The sequence below is a fragment of the Myotis daubentonii genome, chromosome 14 (assembly GCF_963259705.1).
Source record: "Myotis daubentonii chromosome 14, mMyoDau2.1, whole genome shotgun sequence".
NCBI classification, from domain to species: domain Eukaryota; kingdom Metazoa; phylum Chordata; class Mammalia; order Chiroptera; family Vespertilionidae; genus Myotis; species Myotis daubentonii.
Window position 1 is genome coordinate 49865944 of NC_081853.1, and position 23004 is coordinate 49888947.

Consider the following 23004-nt stretch of genomic DNA (forward strand, 5'->3'; position numbering starts at 1 on the left):
GGTCTGTTCTCGAAGAACCCTCTGCTCAGTGAGGTGGACAGACACAGGGACACCAACAGAGCCCAGATGGGATGGGCGGGGCAGCCATGGAGCCTATGGTGCCAGGCCAGCCAAGGGGAGGAAGGCATGCACCAGTCAGAAAGCACCCTAAGGGACTGGGCACCCCACCTACAACACAGTGACACCACTGGGCTGGCCTCTCTCATTTTAGACATGCTCTTACCAAGCCACCCTCCCATTCAGGTGGGGACCTACTATGTGTTTTTTTCAATGTCTTTATTGATTTCAGAGAGAGGAAGGGAAAGGGAGCGAGGGATAGAAACATCAATGATGAGAGAGAATCATTGATCGGCTGCCTCCTGCATGCCCCACACTGGGGATCGAGCCAGCAACCTGGGCACTGACTGGGAATTGAACCGTGACCTCCTCGTTCAAGTGATTGATGCTCAATCAATGGGCAACACTGGCTGAGCGGGGACCTGCTATGTTTGCCGGTTGTCTTTGTGCAAAGAAACTGGTACCACGAAGGTTTAGCAAACTTTTGTCTGGGGAGAAGGAGGTCACACTGCCCTAGGCTTTTCTTGACCCAGCAATCCCACTTCCAGATATATATCCAAAGGATCGTGATCTCAAACAGAAATCTGTGTCCCCTTGTTTATTACCGAATTATCCACAATAGCCAAGGGATGGAAATAACCTGTTAGCAGATGAATGGGGAAAATGGAATGACCCAAAGCCGAAGTCCCATTCTGGGGTTTTTAATGTGTATTATTTTATTTTCTTTTTTCTGTGTTGGTTTTTTTTTTGTGGTAAGATACACATAAAATATACCATCTTAACCATTTTTAAATGCACAGTTAAGTGGTAGTATAAATACATTTATAATGTGCAACCATCACCACCATCCAGCTCCCCAGAATTCTTTTCATCTTGGAAAACTGAAAGTCCATACCCATTAAAAAATAACTTCTCACTTCCCACCCGACCCCCAGGCCCTCATGGAATCGTGGGATCACGCAGTATTTGTCTTTCTCTGAGTGGCTATTTCACTGACCGTAATGTCCTCAAGTTCCATCCATGTTGTAGCCTACATCAGAATCGCCTTCCTTTTTACAGCTGAATAATATTCCATGGTACGTATATACTACATTTTGCTTATCCACGTGTTCATTGATGGATACTTGACTTGCTTTCACATTTTAGCTTTTGTGAATAATGCTGCTATAAATATGAAGGTACAAATATCTCTTTGAGAACCAGTTCTTGGACATCCCAGGAACTACGAGTTTGAGGTAGTTTACAGTTTCAATATTAGAGTGTAGTACATTCCTTTCAAAGTTGCTATATCTCTGCAGGGCGCTTTCCAGTGGTTTGAGAGAAAGCTGTGGGGAGCAGGAACTGAGGGTGACAGGGTCCAGGGGATTCCAATATTTGAGAATGGGGTTGTGCTCAACAGGTGTGTATATCCCACTGACACCGATTAATTAAAAATATAATCAAATATTATGTTTTCTTTCCATTTGTATTTTCAAACAGCTCTACACAAAAGCACTTAAGTTGTTTGGATCTAACCACTTAATAAGCCGAACGGCTTGGTGTTTCTTTCGGCCTCGGGGCACTGAGGGAAAAGTACTGAGACGGGAGGGACTCCGTGAACTGAGAATTGTTGGAGCTCCTCTGGACTAAGGACTTGCTTAGAAGCTGGAGTGTATGCGGTTGTGGGAGCTGGCACGCGTCTGTGCAGGCTGTCGCCTGGCGTCCAGGACTGGGAGGGAATCTGGCTCAGCCACACAGGCAGTCAGGGAGAAAAGCTAGATGTGGACAACGGCGAGGACCAAGTGCAACCTGGCAGGACTAACCGCTATGCACGTGGACAATTCGGCCTCATGAGGACAAAGCGTGTGCATAGGGACCTGCAGGGAAGCTGCCCTTACCCATGCTGATGCCAGGCGCCCAGCCCAGGACTCAGGAGCAGCGGGACCTGCAGTCGCTGTGGGGCCAGGTGCTGCCCAGCAGGTGGACCACAGTGCGTGGAAGCCACCACGGCCCTGCGCCTGCTTGCATCTTCAGAGCACGACATTGTTGCTTCACTCTTATAGATGGCTTGCTAATGATCTCTCCTGGCGGACACTCACATGGACCCCTACAAGCAAGGGCTTCTGGGAAATGTTAGTCCAGCTTAACTAGACTGACACTGGACAAAGCCACCAGAAAGGGTGATGTTCATTTTCATCTGTGGCCTCTTTCAGTGCTATCCTTTAAAAAACAAACAGCCCTGACTGGTTTGGCTCAGTGGATAGAGCGTCGGCCTGCAGACTGAAGGGTCCCAGGTTCGATTCCGGTCAAGGGCATGTACCTTGGTTGCCGGCACATCCCCAGTAGGGGGGTTGTGCAGGAGGCAGCTGATCGGTGTTTCTCTCTCATCGATGTTTCCGACTCTCTGTCCCTCTCCCTTCCTCTCTGTGAAAAATCAATGAAATATATATTTTTTAAAAAAATAAAAAACAAACACACACATCATAAGAAAATCTATTCTTTGTGAAAAAAAAGAAGTGAAGAAAGAAAGGGAAGAGGGGAGGGAAGAGCAAGGGGGAAAGTTGAGGAAAGAGAGTCAGAGAAAAGAAGATGAGAAGTTGTTTCTGAAAAGGACAAGTTTGGGATGAGCATTTCAGAATGAGGGTTTGGTGTCAGTGGAAACCCTGAAACATGACAACCTCTGGTAACCAAAATGTTGGGTAGGATTTCCACAGTGTGCATGGGGAGCCAGGCAGGACCCGGGGTGGGAGGGATGAGCTGGCAGATGGTCAAGAGCAAAAGGCCACCAACAAATATTGAAGTTGAGACTGGCCAGCATGGCTCAGTGGTTGAGCATCGACCTATTAACCAGGAGGTCGCGGTTCAATTCCTGGTCAGGGCACATGCCCGGGTTGTGAGCTCCATCTCTAGTGTGGGGTGTGCAAGAGGCAGCTGATCAATGATTCTCTCTCATCATTGATGTTTCTATCTCTCTTCCTCTCCCTTCCTCTCTGACATCAATAAAAATATATTTAAAAAATATATTGAGTTTGAGTTTTCTATCAGGAGGTGACTCACACTTTGAGCACAGGCTTTCTAAGATGGTATTTACATGCCAGGAGACCCTGGGTAACATCCCTCTGAACTTCACTTTTCACATTAATAGAAAAGTGTAGTTAAAATAGTGGGAGTTATAAAGACTTGAGATAAAGTCCTTGTCAGGTAGTACTAATTGCTCAGAACCCTCCTCTACCCACAACTCCTACTGCTGAACCTCCTACTGCTCACTCCTCCTGGGTCTCCCGGGCCTCTTTCTGCCTGGTAACAGTGGAGCAAACGGGGTGGATTGCCGCAGAGCTGCAAACGGGGATTTAATACCTTAACTGCCTATGAGGAGCTGCTGCCCCAGAGTGGCCCCCATATTTTATTTTTACTTCTAACAACGTTTTCTGAAAAGGAAGTTTGAGTGCCTTTTCTTTGAAACAGAGTCACACTTCAGTGATTTCCTTGTATTACTGTGATGCCCAAGATACCTTCAGGAAGCTGATGCTGTGGCCATTCACACTAGACATCACTGGGGTCGGTCAGGGTGACTGCTGAGCCCTGCAGGCCTTGCTTAATTCACTACTTGGTTCCCGAGAAGGAGAAAAAAAGGAGAAGTCACCCTGGTAACTTTGATTCTGAATATGTGTCTTTGCAAAATTGCAGAAGTTCAAGCAGCTTCGTACTTCTGTTTTGTCAAAATTCAGGTTTCCTTTATTTTCACCAGGAAGCAAGGCTGGGTGTCGTCCTGAAAATAAATAGAATGGCATTACTAAATGTGACAACAGAAAGGCTGCAAGGATGTTGCCCACAGCTGTGCCCGTTCTGAGCGAGAACTAGACACTTCCTGGAGGGCCGGCATTCATTTAAAGCAGCGAATAAAATGGACTGCTGCTTCCTGCTTTCTTGGACACCTTTTATATATTGAAGATAAAAGGGGGAACAAAAAAGAAGCAAACAAAAAACAGAAAACCCAAGGGGATTGGTCAAATAGATCCAATAATGATGTTCTGCGGCCGGCTTGTAGCAGCCACAAGAACCAATTGTGTGATCTCTTTCCCAATGCCATAATAAGTCATAGAGCATTGGTATCTTGGAACTGGACATGGTTAGCGTATTTACACCAGGGAAATTGGCAATGCTACAAATCAGGTCTGGGTTTTTTTATTTCTTTGTTCATTTTTTGTTCTGTTTTTTTGCTCATTTTGAGAGACAGTGGTTAAACATGAGGACCCCACTGGTTGTAGTATATTCATGAAATGGAATATTAAGCTCTTATCAATATTAACATTACAGAGAATGTTTAATAATAAAATAGTATGTGTATGGGAAAGATCAACTTAGACCCTCACTTCACACTACACACAAAGATTAACTCAACGTAAGTCAGACTTAGATGTAAGAGCCAAAACAAACATTTAAAAGAAGACATAGAAGAAAATCTTCAGACTTTGAGCGAGGAATAGATTTGCCAAATGCAATACCAAGAGCATGGTTCATAAATGGGGAAAAAGTGAGAAAATGGACTTCATCAAAATTCAAAACTTTTGCACTTCCAAAGATATCATTAAGAAAATTAAAAGACAGGAAATAGACCAGGAGAAAATATTTGCAAAACACATATCTGATAAAAATACTTTTATTCAATACTCACAAAGAACTCATACAACCTAAATGTAGTCACAAGTAAGAAAGAGGAAGATAGAGGGAGATTTGGCTACTGAAGAAGGAAAGGCAATGCAACAACAAAAGCAGAGACTGGAGTGAGGGAAGTCACAAGTCAAGGAATATGTCAGCCAAGAGATATTGAAAAAGACAAAAAACAGATTTTCCCCTGGACCCACCAGGAGGAACAAGGCCTGCCAACACCTTGATTTTAGCCTCATAAGATTCGTTTTAGACTTGTGGCCTCCACGACTGCAAGAAAATAAATTTGTGTTGATTTGTTACAGCAACAATAAGAAACTAATACAGACACCCTGGTCACAATTTCCATCCTTCCTGGAGCTGGTCATCCAATCACCATCCATCACTTTACTCCTTCTCTATCCAGACACTTGATCCCAAGCTGTCCTCATGGCATCTATTATTTTTAATATTTGAAATTTTATTTCAAGAATTTCTTGACAACTATTGAATGTTGCAAGACTAGGATCAAAACTCACTCATGACTTTTAGTTCCACATTTGACCCTTTTGGAGGTTGAAAAACTCTTTAGACGGTCGTTTCGATGTGGCAATACCCCCCTGTGATAGGCCAACGGAAAGCCATCCAGCCCCTTTTGCATTCTTCTAGTAACTGGGAACTTGCTTTCTTCTATGAATTTACAAAGAAAGTGTGCCCTCGTTCAGGCCAGCCAATCTCTAACTAGCCTGAGACCCAAGAACTAAACAACAAATGTTGGAAACAGAGGAGCATCTGAAAACCGGGATCAGAATTGAGACCTCACTTCTAACCACCCACATGTAGAGCATTTGACCAGCTACTTAGTATGAAGGAGCTACTGAGTTATATGTGTGGCCATCGTTGTATATATGCCCCAACTGGTTGTTATTTTCACCCAGAAGTAATTTATCCATTGTATTCTTTTGATTCTCCCCAAGTATTGGGAGAGTGGGGAAAGGGAAGTAGACTTCATTTGTTTTCTAAGTCCAGAGATATTCAGATCTTTGCAATCAATTTTCCAGAAAAGTGTCACAGGGTTGGTTCTTATTGTCCTAGTTGTAAGGTAAGTGTTTTCCACTTTTGCCGTGGTCACAACGTAGTTGTTTCCCCTGAACTGGTTTCCATCCCAGATCTTACCATCTAGTTCTTGTGCATGACTGATGTTTTAAGTAGGAGAGCACAAATTTACTTTCTTTCCTATGAAATCTCATCTTGTTGGTTTCAGTTCGGCAGCCCAGTTTATCAAGATCCATTGGAATCTTCATCTTTGCTGTTCACCTTTGCATTGCAGTCATAACCCATGTTCTCCCTCTCAAAATTGACAAGCTGTAAATGCTTCATGAAAGGTTATTGTGTCAACTGTCATAAAATCAGCTCTGTAAGAAAACTGAAAATTTGAGCTGTATTCACTTTCTCTCCCTTGAGGAAGTTAAAGGTCAATGCAGTAGAGATAGGAGTAGTACAAAGTTCTTTGAGCACTGTGGCTTTGGAGCCGTGGTTACAGAGCTGAGGATCCAGGCATGTACTCATGCATGTGCACAAAGAGCAAAAAGAAGAGGGCTTCTGTGAAAGAAGGGGATCTGGGAGGGTACAACCAGCCCATCGAGATGAAGATCAGTATGTCATTGAGATCAAACATGGGTAGACAAAGAAACCCCCAAAGGAAAGAGAAGGAGGACTCTCCAGAAAAGCAGCTAAGTAATACAGAGGCATGCAACATGACAGATAAAGAATTCAGAATAAGGATCCTAGAGTGCATAAACCGGATGGAGGAAAAAATCGACAACCTCTTCAAGAAGCAAGAAGAAACAGATGAAAAAATCGATAACATATGGAAGAAGCTAGAAGAAACAGATGAAAAAATCGATAACATATGGAAGAAGCTAGAAGAAACAGATGAAAAAATCAACAACCTAAGTAAGACCCAAGAGGAAATGAAGAGTGATATAGCTGCAATGAGATGAAGATCAGGAAGAGTGGACACCAAGACTCCTTGAGCTGCCTTGTAACTAGTTGCAGGACGTTAAAGTTGTTACCTGCTCTGTTTTCAGGTCCCGTGGAATGACGAAGAGAAGGAACCTCAGCAAATCGAAGGCGCTTTGCAGAGAGATCAACTCATGGAGAAGGGAAGCAGAGGCATGAAAGTGAGTGTGGGCAGAATGCAAGGCAGTTGAGGGAGGAAGGGGGTGCTTGGACCCCCAGCTCAGATACTTAGCCAGAGCCATCCCTGTCCCCGCACAGGTGGGGAAGAGCAAGATAGGATGGAAAGCAAAGTTCTCTAAACTTTTTTTAAAAATTATTTTTTTATTGATTTCAGAGAGGCAGAGAGAGGGAGAGAGAGATAGAAACATCAATAATGAGAATCATTGATCAGCTGCCTCCTTCATGCCCCCTACTGAGAATCAAACCCTAACTTCCTGGTTCATAGATCAATACTCAACCACTGAGCCATGCTGGTTGGTCAGGTCTCTAAACTTTTGATGACAGGCTGCTGTCAATAAGTGCTGGGCAAGTATCTCCAATGTGGGAATACTAATTTATTTATTATGATATATGTGTTCCAGCTCCACTTTTCTTAGCTATGTGACCATGGGCAACACTTCATTTTCTCTCAGCCTTGGTTTCCTCACCTGGGAGGTGGATATTGACCTCAGTATCATGACAGAGGATGTAGAGTCTTGGGGAGGGTTCAGAGATACTTATACCGCACAAAGAGTGTGTGACATCTGGGGATCAGTCAATAAAAGCTCATGTCTCTAATTATGAACAAGGAAAATGAGGAGGGGACTTGAGGAGTCCTGGTCCTCAGTCTAGTTCAGTCCTCCGTGGCCTGAGCAGGTCATTTTCCCTCCCGGGTCTCAGTTCCTCCATTTACAACAGGAAGCCATTGGGCCCAGCACTGACATCGCAGAGGAAGCTGTAGACAGGGGTGTTAGGTCTGCACTGAAAGACACTGAGAGCGTTTAAGAAATTGTATTGCATTCTCTCACAGCGGGCTGAGAACAGTGTGTCGGTGTCAGCTCCAAGGGGATGGTTAGGTTCTCTTATGTAGGGTGGAAGTATGCAACACAGGGTCAGGGTGTGGGTGCGCCAGATGGTCAAGCAGAAGGAATGGAGGGGAGGGCACGAGTCAGTCAAGGGAGGCAAGGGAGGAGAGTGCACAGGTCAGTCAGGCAGAGAGGAGTCCTTATCTTGCAGACACCAGCTGTCCGTCCCAAGCTATGGGAAAAGGCTTATAACAATGTATATTTCAGAAACATGCCCAAGCAGGAGAGATTAGGGGTAGTTCATCCTAACAAGGGGAACAATGATCAGGGATGTCCTGAGTCCTTGTGGGGTGAATAACCTGGTTCAGACTCAGTCAGATAAGCCTTAAGCAACGATCACAGGATCTAATCCATTAGACTTTATATTTCCTGTCTCATTCACGTGACCAGCCTAGGGTATGGTTGTCATTTGCTACAGTAACAAAAGAAACACCGAAAGCTTGCTGTCTTAAAATACCGATACTACTTATTATCTGGCATAAACCTGTGGGTGCTGAGGGGTTCTTCCGGGTCACGTGGCATTGGCTGGGTGCCGAGAAGGCTGGAAGGTCCAGATACACCCAGTGTTAATATTTGCCCCCCCCACCCCGCCCCTTGTGCTAGCATTCTCCTCCCCCTCCATGTCTAATATACGCGTTATTTTCCTGGACAATGGGGACGAAGTGGTAGATCTCATGTCCTGCATACTTTCTAAACACTTCAGGGTGTATTTCCTAAGAACAAGGACATTCTTTTGTGTAGCCACAGAACAAGGATGGAAATCAGGAAACTTAACATCCATCAGATGCACGGTCCATCGTCACATTTTTGCCAATTGCCCAGAAACAGCCCTTGGCAAGCTACCTCCCAACTTGGGCTCCTGCTTTGCGTCAAGCTGCCACATCTCTGTTTTCAGCCGATTTTCACCTGGAAGAGCCCTCGGCCTTTCTTGGTCCACACCTGCTCTTTAGGCAAGTGGATTTCTGTGTGAGGGCTGGGGGTGCTTAGAGCCATCTCCTTCCTGCCACACCCGCTGCCTGCCCGTAAGAGTCCATTAGAGTCCATTAGGGACAAAGAGTCTATTTGCTCTTTGTCCCTAATCCTTCTGGGGGTAGACCAGAAAGTCCCACTGAGCAGCCTCGCCCTGGGGCTGAGAGAAGAGACAGGGAATGTAAAATATTCCTCCTGTGTTGTTTTCTTGTGACTTCTTTCCAGCCAGGAAAATGTGATTCTGGTAACCCATGCTTGTTCCCTTTTCTTTTTAACCACATTTTGTTACAAAAACAATATGCTGGCCATCATAAAGGGAACTTCCCAACACGGACTTTCCTCTCTGAACCTATTTTGACATGTGCCGGTCTAGTGATGCATTTTGGTTTTTTTAAAATATATTTTTGCCGAAACCGGTTTGGCTCAGTGGGTAGAGCGTCGGCCTGCGGACTGAGAGGTCCCAGGTTCGATTCCAGTCAAGGGCGTGTACCTGGGTTGCGGGCATATCCCCAGTGGGAGATGTGCAGGAGGCAGCTGATCGATGATTCTCTCTCATCGATGTTTCTAACTCTCTATCTCTCTCCCTTCCTCTCTGTAAAAAATCAATAAAATATATATTTAAAAAAAAATAAAAAATAAAAATAAAATATATTTTTATTGATTTCAGAGAGGAAGGGAGAGATAGAAACATCAATGACGAGAGAGAATCATTGATCAGCTGCCTCCTGCATGCCCCGTATTGGGGATTGAACCCTCAACCTGGGCATGTGCCCTGACCAGGAATGAAACCGTGACCTCCTGCTTCACAGGTTGATACCCAACCATTGAGCCACGCCAGCCGGGCTAGCAATGCATTTTATATACTTGAAGCCACTGTGCTATGCTTATGTCCTCTGCTTTTTCACATTTTCTAAAATCTAATTGTTCCCTGTCACTCCCCTCCACATAGGACACTCAGAATAAGGTGGGGACATGACCTCCAGTGGCTTGGGAGACCCCTGCCTGTTCTCACCCCAACGCGTGGCTCCTGTGCTCCCCACAGCAGACCACCAGGTTCTCTCTCAGCTCTGCCTTTCCCTGCCACGGATCCATAGTGCCACCTGTTAAGTGTCCCTCGGGGCGGCCTAAACATCACCTCTTGCTCTTGCCACCCCAGCTGCTCCCTCAGACCAGACCAGTCACTCTCGCTGATTCCAAGTAGATGTTACCACTGTTTTGTAAATGGGCTCACGTGTCTGCCTCCCCCACTGGACTGTCATTTCCTCGGAGTTCCACGGTCCCCAGCACCAGGCTTACCACATGGAGGTACCCCCGGAACTCTGGGGGTGAATAAGGCAGATGTGAGGAGCAGTATCAGAACCCTTTTACTCTGATTTCACTTCCAAGCCGTGCTCATAACACTCCTCTCTTTGAGCATCATGACATCTGCTGTGCCCCTCCACCCCTCCCACATCCCCACCGGCTTCACCCCCTGGTCTGACAGCTCCTTTTTTGGATTCTAAGTCTGTTTAACAAAGGTTCTTTGCTTGATCAAACTTGAATCAGGCTTCTGAACATTCTCCTAGGCCCATACATCAGGGCACTTCTTTGTAAAATTCGGTTTTTAGCAAGAACCCTGCAGAGTGGTTGTAGTAAGAGCTTCCATCCTTGATATCTGATCACCCTTAGCTCCTGACTGGGTTTCTCAGGCTCCGCCACCCCCCTCACCAGCCTCAGCAAGAATCCTGATACCTTGCTTTCGCCAGAACAACCCCCTCACCCTGGGCGTTTCCTGGTAGTAATTTTCCATGCACTGCCCCCACCCATTCCTGGGTTATAAATTCCCACTGTTGTCCTCACTGCAGTGGTCCCTGCATCCATTGTGATGGCTTGAACCAAGTGCTTTCACACGTGTCAGTGAACTTGATCCCCTCTAACAATTCCATCTCCCCCGGGAACCAGCTGTGTAAAAAGGTGTGCTACCCTTCCGCCCTTGAGTTTCTTGACCTCAAGTTCTTTGTCCTCCCCACCCTTCAGCCACCCACATTACAAACCTTGTCACCTCCAGAATCTGCCTTACCAAGAAATCTTTAACTTAGCATCTCCCTCTCTGACCACAACATCCTACTGTTCCCACCCCCTCTTACCCTCCTTCAGTACATCACTCCCTTCTGTTTTCCACCCCGTCAAGATCTCTGGCAGCTTGGACTGCTATTTTTATTATTATTATAATTACTAGAGGCCCGATGCATGAAATTCGTGCAGGGGGCTCAGTCCTCGCAGCCCCAGCTTTGTCCAAAAGGTCGTTCGGCTATCCAGCCTAATTAGCATATTATGCTTTTATTATTATAGATAATTATTATCAGCCCCATGCTGTCTTTTTGTTTTGTCTTGTTTTTGTTAATCCTCAACCAAGGATATTTTTTCCTTTGATTTTTATAGGGAGTGGAAGGGAGGGGTTGAGAGGCAGAGAGAGAGAAACATCGATGTGAGAGAGATACATCGATTGGTTGCCTCCCTCAGGGTGGAGCCTGCAACCGAGGTATGTGCCCTTGACCAGAATCGAACCCACGACCCTTCAGTCCGTGAGCCAACACTCTAACCACTGAGACAAACCAGTCAGGGCCTCATACTGTCTTGACTTAATTCTTCCTTCCACCAGACACATGGTCACTACCTCAGTCCATCTGGTCCCAATACACTCTACACGCTGCCCTTCTGGCACCTCTGCCTCAATGAAGCCTGGCTCTATCTAGCAGTTCCACTTCTGTATGGATGCTCAGCCTTCTAGAGAAATTCCCCCAGGGGTGAAGACTCCACAGACTCATGGTCTCCAGTGTCAAGTCCTGGCTCTGCCACTTCAGGCCACGAAATGCTTGTTACTTCATCTCTGCAAGGTGTGGCTTCCTCACCACCAAGTGGGAAGCAAGAGCACATGGCTCTCTGGAGTGCGGGGAAGGTTGGCGCGGGCACGCAGCACACTGCAGTAAATGTGAGCGACAGCAATTGCCATCATTGCTGATGGCCAACCCTTCACACAAGGGCAAGGGGAGGTTTCTCTGAAACCACTCACAGCTGGTCCAAGCCTCCGTCTTCCTTCTCCAGCCCCTCATCCCGCCTCTTCCGTGATCATTCACCACTCAGCTCCTCCTTCATGGAGGAGACAAAGTCACTGGCGTAAAGCTGGGCATTCTATCTCATTCTCATTTGTCCACACCCTCTGCCATTCCTAGCTCCACGTTTAGGATGTGCTCTTACCCTATCCCTGCCCAGGGCTGATTCCCCTCTTCGGCCTTCAGGTGTTAACCTGCCCCTTGCCCTCATGTCGGCTTCCATCAGCGGGCCCCTCACTGTTTTGCGCCTTCGACCTTTCCAGTGACCCCGTCCTTCCAGCAACAAAAAAGCGAGCACCTAAGGAGACGTCCACTTCTGAGAAGATGGAGTCAATATCCTTTTCCTGTTCCCTTCTTTAAGTACAACTAAAAACCCAGGACGTTATAGATAAGACAAACATAGGAAGACTGAAAGGTGGAGAGAGGAAGAAAGACTGATTACAGATCACAGGACTAGACGAAGTACACAGTGGTGAGTTACCTGGGTTTTCGTCTTCCCTTATCTATCCCAAAATTGGAGCCGAAGAAGCCAGCAACCAGGACGCACCAACAGGGAAGGAGGCAAAAAGCCCTGCTAGGGCTGCTGTAACAAAATACCACAGATTGGATGGCTTTGGTATTGGGATATGCTTATCTCATAGAGGTGAGGTAGAAACTGTTCCTTCCTCTTTGATTTTTTAGAAGAGTTTAAGAAGGATTGGTGTTAATTCTTCTTTATATGTTTGATAAAACTCACCACTTAAGCCACAGGGTCCAGGGCTTTTCTCGGTTCAGAGATTTTTGATTACTCATTCAATCTCTGAACAAGCGTTATCTGAATACCAAAGCTAGATGAAGAGACAAGAAAACTACAAACCCATATTCCTTATGAGTATTTATTCAAAAATCCTCAACAAAACACGAATAAATCAAATTCAGGAGCATATTAAAAGGAGTATGTATATACCATGACCAAGTGGGATTTATTCCTGGAATACAGCTATGGTTCAACACCTACAAAACTCTGTCGACATAATATACCATTCAGGAACTGCAGCTACAGTGTCAATAAATCATTACAGGCTTTTCTGCTTCGTATGTGCTTCTTCCACATTTTGCATTCTCATCAGCATGTGACCCGTTCTGACTAAATGGATCAGCTGAGATTGAATTGACTCATGTATTTCAGCAAAAGCATGAGGATGTGCGTGTGGATGGATGGACTTCTCATTCACAGCTGACGGAGGTGCGTGAATACTTGCTCCCTCTCTAGAGGGTGTCTTTCTCTAACTATATTTTAGATCTTAAAATTGTTCATATCTTTTGACCCAGGAATTTCATTTCTAGATATGACCCTAAAGAACTAATCAGGTATATGCATGCAAGAATATTCAATGTTCTACCAGCATTCATACTGAAAAGTGAGAGAGAGCTGAACTGCCTAACAGTATGTGTGTGGCTAAATCAATTATGGTAAACCTGTGTGACTAACTGTATGTGGTTATTACAAATTATTCTAGAGAATTGGAATGATATAGGGAAGTACAATGCCGTGCTAAGTGAGAAAAATGGAAAACAATTTGATTTCAATTTCACCCAAACAACCTAGAAGGAAATACTTCAAGTTATAAGTGGTTCTTGCTGAAGTTGTCTTATTGATTGGGGGTGAAGTCTTGTTTTTATTTTTGTGATAGTTCTCTAAGTTTTTGTTAGTAACCCTATATTTCCTTTCTAATGGTTTTCATTTATTATGAACTATTTCAAACATTCAAAAAATAGAAAGAAATGAGCAGATATACATTAGGTCTCTACCTCATACAATAAAAAAAATAATTCCAGATTAATTAATTAATTCCAGACAGTGGAATGGAGAGACTTTGGTAAGAGAATATAGAAGAGCCTGTCTGATCTCAAGGTGAAGACCTCTACTGCTGACCTCTTTAGCAAAACATATGCTGTTTCAATATTCCCGTCTAACAAGCCAGCCCAAAACTCAGTGGCTTAAAGCAGCAGCCAGCTTTCCCTGTTGACAATTCTGCAGCTGAGCAGTTAAGCCTGGGCTTAGTGGGGCAGGCCTTTAGGTCTTAACTGGGCTCATTCGTGTAACTGTGGCCGGCTGTCAGGTTAGCTGGGGACTGTGTCAGAGGGTGTCTGGGCCACATGTCTATCGTCCAGGAGGCTAGCTTGAGCTCATGTACCTGGCAGCTGGCAGAGTTCCAGGCCTCTGAGCTCAGAACTCCCACAGCCTCACTCCCACTGCATTCCCTTGGCCAAAGCAGGTACTGAGAGTCCAGTAGGGTAGCGATAGTACCACCTCCTGACTGGAGGAGCTGTACAGACATTGCACGGATACAGGAACGCAGGGAGTGGAAAGATGGCGCCATCTGTGCAATAGACCATAAAGTATGCAATGCACAAACCATAAAGGAAAAGATTGATAGTCTGAATACATAAGAATTAAAACTTCTGCATGAGAACCAAGATGGCGGCATAGGTTAACGCTGGAGATTGCTGCCTCGAACAACAAATTCAAGGGTACACCTAAAAGACGGAACGGACATCATCTAGAACCACAGGAACGCTGGCTGAGTGGAAATTCTACAATTTCATACCCAGACTCAGAGGAGGCGCAGTGCTGAAGTGAAATACTCAGGTGCGGAGTGCGCACTGAGCGGGCTGGCGGCGGAGGGCACGGTTGTTGTTTTCAATCGGGAGGGAGTTTCAGGCTCTGAGCTCCAGGTCTGGGCGAGTCTCTAGGGACCCAGACTCAAACGGGAGAAGCGGGACTGTCTGTCTTCGGTAGGAACTCGAAGGCAGCTTTCTCTCCGAGGTTTGCAGCGGTTGCTGGGACTCTGTGAGGCAGAGCCCCTAGGGATGGAACTGAGAGTAGCCATAACTGCTCGCTCAGCCCACCCTGTTTGATCCCGTGTGACCCGCCCCGCCCAAGCCCTGCACAGAGCCATTTGCCAGATAGCCTCAGGCAAAGGCTAGATTAGCACCTCCCCAGAGGACAGAAGTTTTCCCACTGCAGACACAGCTGACTCTCACAGCAGTTGGCCTGGAGGTCAAATCCCCCCAGTATTAACTACAACAATCAAGGCTTAACTACAATAAGACTGCGAACAAAGACCACTAGGGGGTGCACCAAGAAAGCATAAAAAAAATGCGGAGACAAAGAAACAGGACAAAATTGTCAATGGAAGATATAGAGTTCAGAACCACACTTTTAAGGTCTCTCAAGAACTGCCTAGAAGCTGCCGATAAACTTAATGAGATCTACAAGAAATCTAATGAGACCCTCGATGTTATGATAAAGAACCAACTAGAAATTAAGCATACACGGACTGAAATAAAGAATACTATACAGACTCCCAACAGCAGACCAGAGGAACGCAAGAATCAAGTCAAAGATTTGAAATGCGAAGAAGCAAAAAACACCCAACTGGAAAAGCAAAATGAAAAAAGAATCCAAAAATACGAAGATAGTGTAAGGAGCCTCTGGGACAGCTTCAAGTGTACCAACATCAGAATTATAGGGGTGCCAGAAGATGAGAGAGAGCAAGATATTGAAAACCTATTTGAAGAAATAATGACAGAAAACTTCCCCCACCTGGTGAAAGAAATAGGCTTACAGGTCCAGGAAGCGCAGAGAACCCCAAACAAAAGGAATCCAAAGAGGACCACACCAAGACACATCATAATTAAAATGCCAAGAGCAAAAGACAAAGAGAAAATCCTAAAAGCAGCAAGAGAAAGAAACTCAGTTACCTACAAGGGAATACCCATATGACTGTCAGCTGATTTCTCAACAGAAACTTTGCAGGCCAGAAGGGAATGGCAAGAAATATTCAAAGTGATGAATACCAAGAACCTACAACCAAGATTACTTATCCAGCAAAGCTATCATTCAGAACTGAAGGTCAGATAAAGAGCTTCACAGATAAGGAAAAGCTAAAGGAGTTCATCACCACCAAACCAGTATTATATGAAATGCTGAAAGGTATCCTTTAAGAAGAGGAAGAAGAAGAAAAAGGTAAAGATACAAATTATGAACAACAAATATGCATCTATCAACAAGTGAATCTAAGAATCAAGTGAACAAATAATCTGGTGATCATAATAGAATAAGGGACATAGAAAGGGAATGGACTGACTATTCTTGGGGGGGAAAGGGGTGTGGGAGATGCGGGAAGAGACTGGACAAAAATTGTGCACCTATGGATGAGGACAGTGGGTGGGGAGTGAGGGCGGAGGGTGGGGCGGGAACTGGGAGGAGGGTAGTTATGGGGAGAAAAAAGAGGAACAAATGTAATAATCTGAACAATAAAGATTTAATTTAAAAATAATAATAAATAAAAATAATAAAAAAAAACTTCTGCATGAAAAATGATACCATATATGTATTACTTTTATAATCATAAAACAAAGTTAAAATAAAGATTTCAGGATACTGCACGTTATTTTTTTTAAAAAAAGCCCTGAAGAAAATATCTATGTAAAAATCTGAACTTCCAAAGTGGGGGAATTATTAGATCAATAATTTCATTATAGTTGGATGCTTTCTCCTCAGATAGGCGTATTACAAGACTCAAATAGTAAAGCCCACCTCCTGCATTTGAAAAGGAATTTCTCCCACAGAAATTCTTATTACACATCTTATTACATGGTACATAATAAATTGTGTCTATTTAAACTGTAAGTGCTGCCTTAGCTGGTTTGGCCCAGTGGATAGAGCATTGGCCTGAGGACTAAAGGATCCCAGGTTCAATTCTGGCCAAGGGCACATGCCCGGGTTGCTAGCTCGATCCCCAGTAGGGGGCTGCAGGAGGCAGCCAATCAATGGTTCTCTCTCATCATTGATGTTTCTATCTCTCCCTCTCCCTTCCTCTCTGAAGTCAATAAGAAAGTATATTTTTAAATAAATAAATGAAAAAATTATAAGTGCTTCTCCATCTTAATTTTTCTCATTCCAGGAGGATTATCGAATCAATCACCAGAACCTTGGAGGTCTCCTGCTGAAGAAGCAGGAACATTGAGGGGCTTGAACTTTCCTGTCTTCAGAGAGAGTGAGTAAGAAGGGACTGGGTCTAAGCACAGACTGAGGGACCTACACTTTTTTTTTCCCCTGAGTCAGGGCTCGAAAATCCAACCTTTGCCTTTTGTGTGACTCTGGAAGTGCCCGAAACACCAGCCCCCGTGGCCCCCTCCAAGGCCAAGCGTGAACAGTTTGGGTCAGACCCTGAGTTACCCGAGTGGCTCATGGCCCGTCACAGTGTGAGCAGAGGGGGTTGCAGTGTCTCCAGGACATGATCCCAAATGCAGCCCTGAGCAGCAACAAGCCTGAAAGCAACCTTTCAGCTGAGAGCAGCAGCCCTGGTCCTTTCTGGCTTGTACCCACAGATGGAAAAAGAAAGGGAGTACCAGAGACCGAGTGAGTGGGGCGGGGGGTGGGGGACACAGAATTCTCCGGGGGTCTCCATTCATCTGCCCGCCCTTCAGACCAACCGCACCGGCCAGCATCCTGGAAAGAGCCCCTCATGTAAAAAACACATGGGTAGTTAGTGAGTCACCTCTGTCTTTGAAAGACCAACCAAGGTGAGAGCTGAGAGCTGATGTAATCTCTTCACCCAGCTTCCTGCCCAAGTGGCTAGAACACCCATCACACCCCCTTGCTGTCTGCTGGCCCAGCTCTGCGAGAGGGACGGGGGGCGGGGCGGGGGGGCCAGCATGGGACCCCACCTACATATGTCAGGGCCCTGCTTACATCCCTGTGGCATTGTTGATGATAAACATGGCAATTTCGCCTTTACAAATATTTACCTGCACCTTCAAGGGCCACAGGAAGGGTTCACAAACACTTGGTTTCTCACAGAAACGCTCTGCAAAGGGGCAGGGGAGGGTCTCTTTCCCTTTTAGCCACCAGCAAAGTTCAGGTGTTTTGTTTTTTTTTTAAATATATTTTATTGATTTTTTACAGAGAGGAAGGGAGAGGGAGAGGAATACAGAGTTAGAAACATCGATGAGAGAGAAACATCAATCAGCTGCCCCCTGCACATCTCCCACTGGGGATGTGCCCGCAACCCAGGTACATGCCCCTGACCAGAATCGAACCTGGGACCCCTCAGTCTGCAGGCTGACGCTCTATCCACTGAGCCAAACCGGTTTCGGCTAAAATTCAGGTTTTAATCTACCCTTCACTCTGGGAAGGGCAAGGCCCCAGGACCTGGGAAGCACAGGCCTCCCTTCCCCAGTTTGGGGGGAGATTCCAGCCGGCTACCCTAGGAACATGCAGAAGGAAGTGACTGAGGACCAGTGGCCAAGAGGAGGGCAGTGTGTTCGTGACCTGGGAGATGGGAACAGCTCTCCGGGGGGGGGGGGGGGCGGGGGGGCGGGGGCAGGTGCCTCTGGTTTGCTTTGAGTTGATGGTATAGCAAGGAGCGTGGCAGAGGCAGGTCGGTGTCATTTCTGTGAACACTACCTCCAGTTGCCATGGTGTCCACAGATGCTGAGATGCTCCTGTGGCAGCTCAGTGCACAGGAAGTGCCTGACCATGTGTGAAACCGACCCTTATCTCAGGTCTAATCTCAGAAGGGCCACTGCATGGGCCCTGGGGGGTCTCTTCCTGTGGGCCCAGACTCCCCTTGGGGGGCCCCCTTTTGACACCTACGCCATCCCACCTCTGCGTGGAGTGCAGTCATTTCCCGCAACAGAAAATTTCCAGAGTTGCTTCTGAAGTACCCCATCCTCCCAGGCAGGCAGGCAGGTGAGCGGCCAGGAGCCAGCGGTCCTGGATTGCAAGAGGGATGTCTGACTTTGCTTTGGCTTTATTTTATTGGTTCTGTTTGCTTTTAATAGCTCTTTGCCCAAATGTATGAGCCTGAATGGGGTCTTGGTACCCCATCCCCCCACCTCAAATCATGGGTGTCATGGAGACGACGGTGACTTGAGCGGGAGGAAACTTTATCTCTGGAAGAGCAGGGGAGCCCCCACGGTGACTGTGGAATTCAGTCTGTTGTACCCAGAAACCTCTCCCGCAAGAAAAATGATGCTGACTCAGCTGCTGAGAGACTCAGAGACTCCAAGAGGGCTGGGACACTATGACTATATAAAAGAGCATGTGTTCAGCCCTGGCTGGTTTGGTTCAGTGGATAGAGCGCCTGCCACGGACTGAAGGATCCCGGGTTCAATTCCGACCAAGGGCACATGCCCAGGTTGGGGGCTTGAGCCCCAGTAGGGGGGGTGCAAGGCGGCGGCCGATCAATGTTTCTCTCTCATCATTGATGTTTCTATCTCTCTCTCTCCCTCTCCCTCTCTGAGATCAACATATATATATATTTAAAAAAGAGAGCATGTGTTCAGGAACCATCACTAGGTCCTTGTGAATTTTGTATGGTTTCAAGGCCCCATGCGAACACCCCTTGCATGAAGTCTGCCTGCGTCCCTCCATCCCCAGCTGCCTCTGATCTTGCCCACCTCCCACCACTCCCCAGCCCAGAACCTGGGTTGGCTTCTTCTGTGGCACCCTCATACCAACTGAAAAACTGAATGATTGCAACACTTTAAAATGTTCTGACTTCAGGAGCAAGAAGTGGTCACTATAGAACAACCAAAAAAGGCACAAAGAAGAAAATGTTTAGCAAAAAGAATGAGCCAGACTGCATGTATTGCCCTGCCTTCTACAACACCCTTTTGGTGCTTCTGGACCATGGTTTACTTGAGGCAGCAGAGCACAGTGATGAAAAGTGTGGCTCTGGAGTTGGACCGCCTGAGTTGAAAGGCTCGGTGACCTTCAGCAAATCAGTTAACTTCTCTGAGCCTCAGTTTCCTTATCTGTAGAGTAGGGCTATCCCTCCCGGGTTTGTTGTGAATACAAATGTATCTAAAGCATGTAACCAGTGCCTGGCCCATGGAAGCACTCTATTAGCATCCACCATGCTCTTGATTTGTTCACAGTCTCATGGAGTTGAGCGTACAAAGGTCAAGGTTACTACTCTAAGTATCGCTGCATTGACCATCATGGTGTGTTGTGTGTGTGTGTGTGTTTTAAGGATAAATGGAACTTCTGCACATTTTTAAGGTTTTTATGTGTATGTCAAGTGCCTTTCTGTTGACATGGAGCCAGTTTTAAAATCACTAGTGCGTGTGACAACGGTGCCCATCGACAAGGAATGACGGGACGTTTTGAGACAGAGGAAGACCTACCAGGTCATAGAAGGCTCAGCAGTGTCCTACTCATCCACCTATTACTACTCTAGATAGTATTGGACTCTACGTCAAACCAAGACCTCATTCAGGCTAATACATTTGTGCAAAGAGCTATTAAAAGCCAACAGAACCAACAAAACAAAGCCAAAGCAAAGGGTTTTGTTTTTTTCCATTGAAAGTGGGAAATGCATGGAGTCATCTATGCTTTTTAATATTAATTGTATTAGGTGGAAGTCGAAACAGATGTCATATTCTCCCCCACAAATCCAATAAACACCAGAGTTCTGTTGTTTTAAAACAGGCAAAAACACTCCAGCGGCTCTCAAACCAACAGAGGAACAAATGTCACAATATATACTGCTTTGCAAAGTGCTGTCGAAAACAGAACTAGAATGTTCATTCCTGACATCTCTGAGTGGCTGCCCCAGAAGCGAGTGATGGCACTGCGGTGGGCAGCAGGCGGAAGTGCACCGGAAGCTGAGTGGACAGAATGTGCAAAGTGTGACTTAAATCCCCAATTTTAAGGAAGTAGGTGGAGAGGAGCAGTTTCTAGAATAGAAACCCTTCCTATCAACGTGTCAGGGATAAAACCAAACTCAATACAAGCACAAAGAAGAAAATAAGCGTTATTTGCTATCTCTTCCCTCACTGATCACACTCATTAATTTGAATATGTGTTTTACATCATTGAAATCATGTGATACATACAATTTTATATTCTTTTTTTCACTATTACATCAAAAAATTATCTCACATCATTAAAAATTGCCCACAAACATCACTTTTAAGAACTATAAAGTATTTGTAGATGATACCATAATTTTCTTATTTCTTTATTGGTAGATATTTTCCCCAATTTTTCTTTCTTTTTTATTGATTTCAGAGAGAGGAAGGGAGAGAGAGAGAGAGAGAGAGAGAGAGAGAGAGAGAGAGAGAGAGAGAGAGAATCACCCATTGATCAGCTACTTCCTGCACCACCACCCCACCCACCCCCCCCATCCCCCCACCCCGCACTGAGGACCGAGCCTGCAACCCAGGCATGTGCCCCAACTGGGACTAGAACTGGTGACCTCCTTGTCCATGGGTTGATGCTCAACTACTGAGCCACACCAGCCAGACCCCAATTTTCAATATTATAAATAATACAACAATAAAACCACTGTGTATCCTATCTATGTTTTCCAGAGATATACTTCTCTCTTAACTTTTCCTTGTAAACACCCAGAAATAACTATGGCAAATTTTGGAAAAACTCATATTGTTATGAAAATAGAGGTTAATGGGCTGGTAAAAGGCAAAAATATTATATTATAACATACCACATTATTAGAATATAATTTTACCCACAAACTTGAGGATATTTGACTCATTTAATTATTTCCCAAATTATCTACAATGAATATATATTACTTTATGACCAAGAAAACGACAAAAAGAGGGTAATTTGTGAAAAAAATACAGGAAGTGTCACTTCAGGTTGGCCAACATATGTGTAATAGGAGTTTCAAAAAGGAAGAGGAGTGAAAATGGAGAAGAGAACATTATCAAATAAGTACTAGAAAAAGATTCTCCCAGGGCTGAAGAAAGACAAAAGGATTAGTCTGAAAGGTCCCGAGTACCTGGTACAATAAACAAAGAATAATTCATAGAAGCAACCTCATGGAATTTCAGAGTTCTGATAATAAAAAGAGATCCTAAAACACTCAGTGAGAGACAAGAAACAGATAACCAACTGGAGACCAAGAGGGAGATCGCCCTCATTCTTCTCATCGGCAACACCGAGGCTTGAAGACAATGGAGCAACTACCTTCAAAGTCCATAGAAATAATTTTGTACCTAGAATTTGATATCTTGCGAAACGATGGATCCAGTGTCATGCAGGAACTTGGATTCCCATACAGTTTCTGGAAATAAAATTACTTGATGATGTACTACCCAAGCAAGAAAAGAATATGAGAATTAAAACCAATTAAACCAGCCTCGAAATGCAATTTAATGAAACTCCAGTATAATGTGCAGTTGGCCTAGCGGAAGGTCTGTATATTTGGAACAAATAAATGATATAATTAAAGAGCTGGAAGGTATTTGTAATATTATAAAGAAGATACATGCTTCTTTGTCAATCAACTAACAATTCCAGAAAATAATAAGTTATGAACACACATGCACAAACACACACACACACACACACACACACACACACATCATGGCCCAAATATAAAACCAACCACAACGTATGATTTTGTACAGTCGATGGAGCCTAAGAAAAGAAGACCCACTTGGCCTTGACATTGGAACATTCCCCTCTACAGATCCCAACATAATACCTGCTTCTGTAGAGACTAATATTTACAATATCTGTACTTTAAATACAGCTTGTTCGTTGGCTTTAAATGATCAGACTTAACTGACAGAACATGGAGAACAAATTTACTAAACAGAAGGCATGTGCTGGAAGCCTTGGCAACATTACAGAGGTGGTATAGCTGAGAGAGGGTGAGGAGTAGATGGGAGAGAAGCAGTGGACAGAAGAAAAGGGGTATTAATTTTCCATCTTACATAGAGGGGAACCAAGAGTTACCACCAACAATTAATGAGTCAATAAACAGAAATTGAATATTCTGTAAAATCATAAGGTTAACCATCAGAAGAAATAAAAATAAAATAAAAATACAGCTATCCATGATTTGCAGGTGGGAGAAGGGGATCTGTAAGTGAATAAGTTTCTCACCTTTGCAGCTAAAAGTTCTTCGATAGTGCTTGGAGCTGACAATCGAAGACGTAGGTGTAGGATGCTACTTAGCACTATCAAGATAAATACCAGAAGAAATAGAAACAGAAACAATCAAAGGAAGAAACCTATTAGGAGGAAACTACAAAAAGAATGGAAAAGAAGACTTGCTTTTATGGTGTTCTATGTGTTTTTAATGTTTATTTCCAGGCAACTATATTTTAATAATTAAAAAGCAAAATAAGAAAAATACCAAAGG

General features: G+C 44.9%; 1 protein-coding gene across 7 annotated transcripts in view; it reads left to right on the forward strand.

Annotated features, from left to right (window-relative positions):
* The first annotated feature begins 12679 nt into the window (after positions 1–12679).
* XCR1 (X-C motif chemokine receptor 1) overlaps positions 12680–23004 on the forward strand; it is a 54569-nt gene continuing 44244 nt past the window's right edge. The window contains exons 1-4 of one of the 7 annotated variants that reach the window (XR_009448589.1): positions 12680–13055; positions 13142–13256; positions 16783–16875; positions 20316–20992. The gene's annotated coding sequence lies outside the window, so the exon portion shown is untranslated. The other 6 variants (XR_009448590.1, XM_059664306.1, XR_009448587.1 and 3 more) reach the window with 6 other exon arrangements.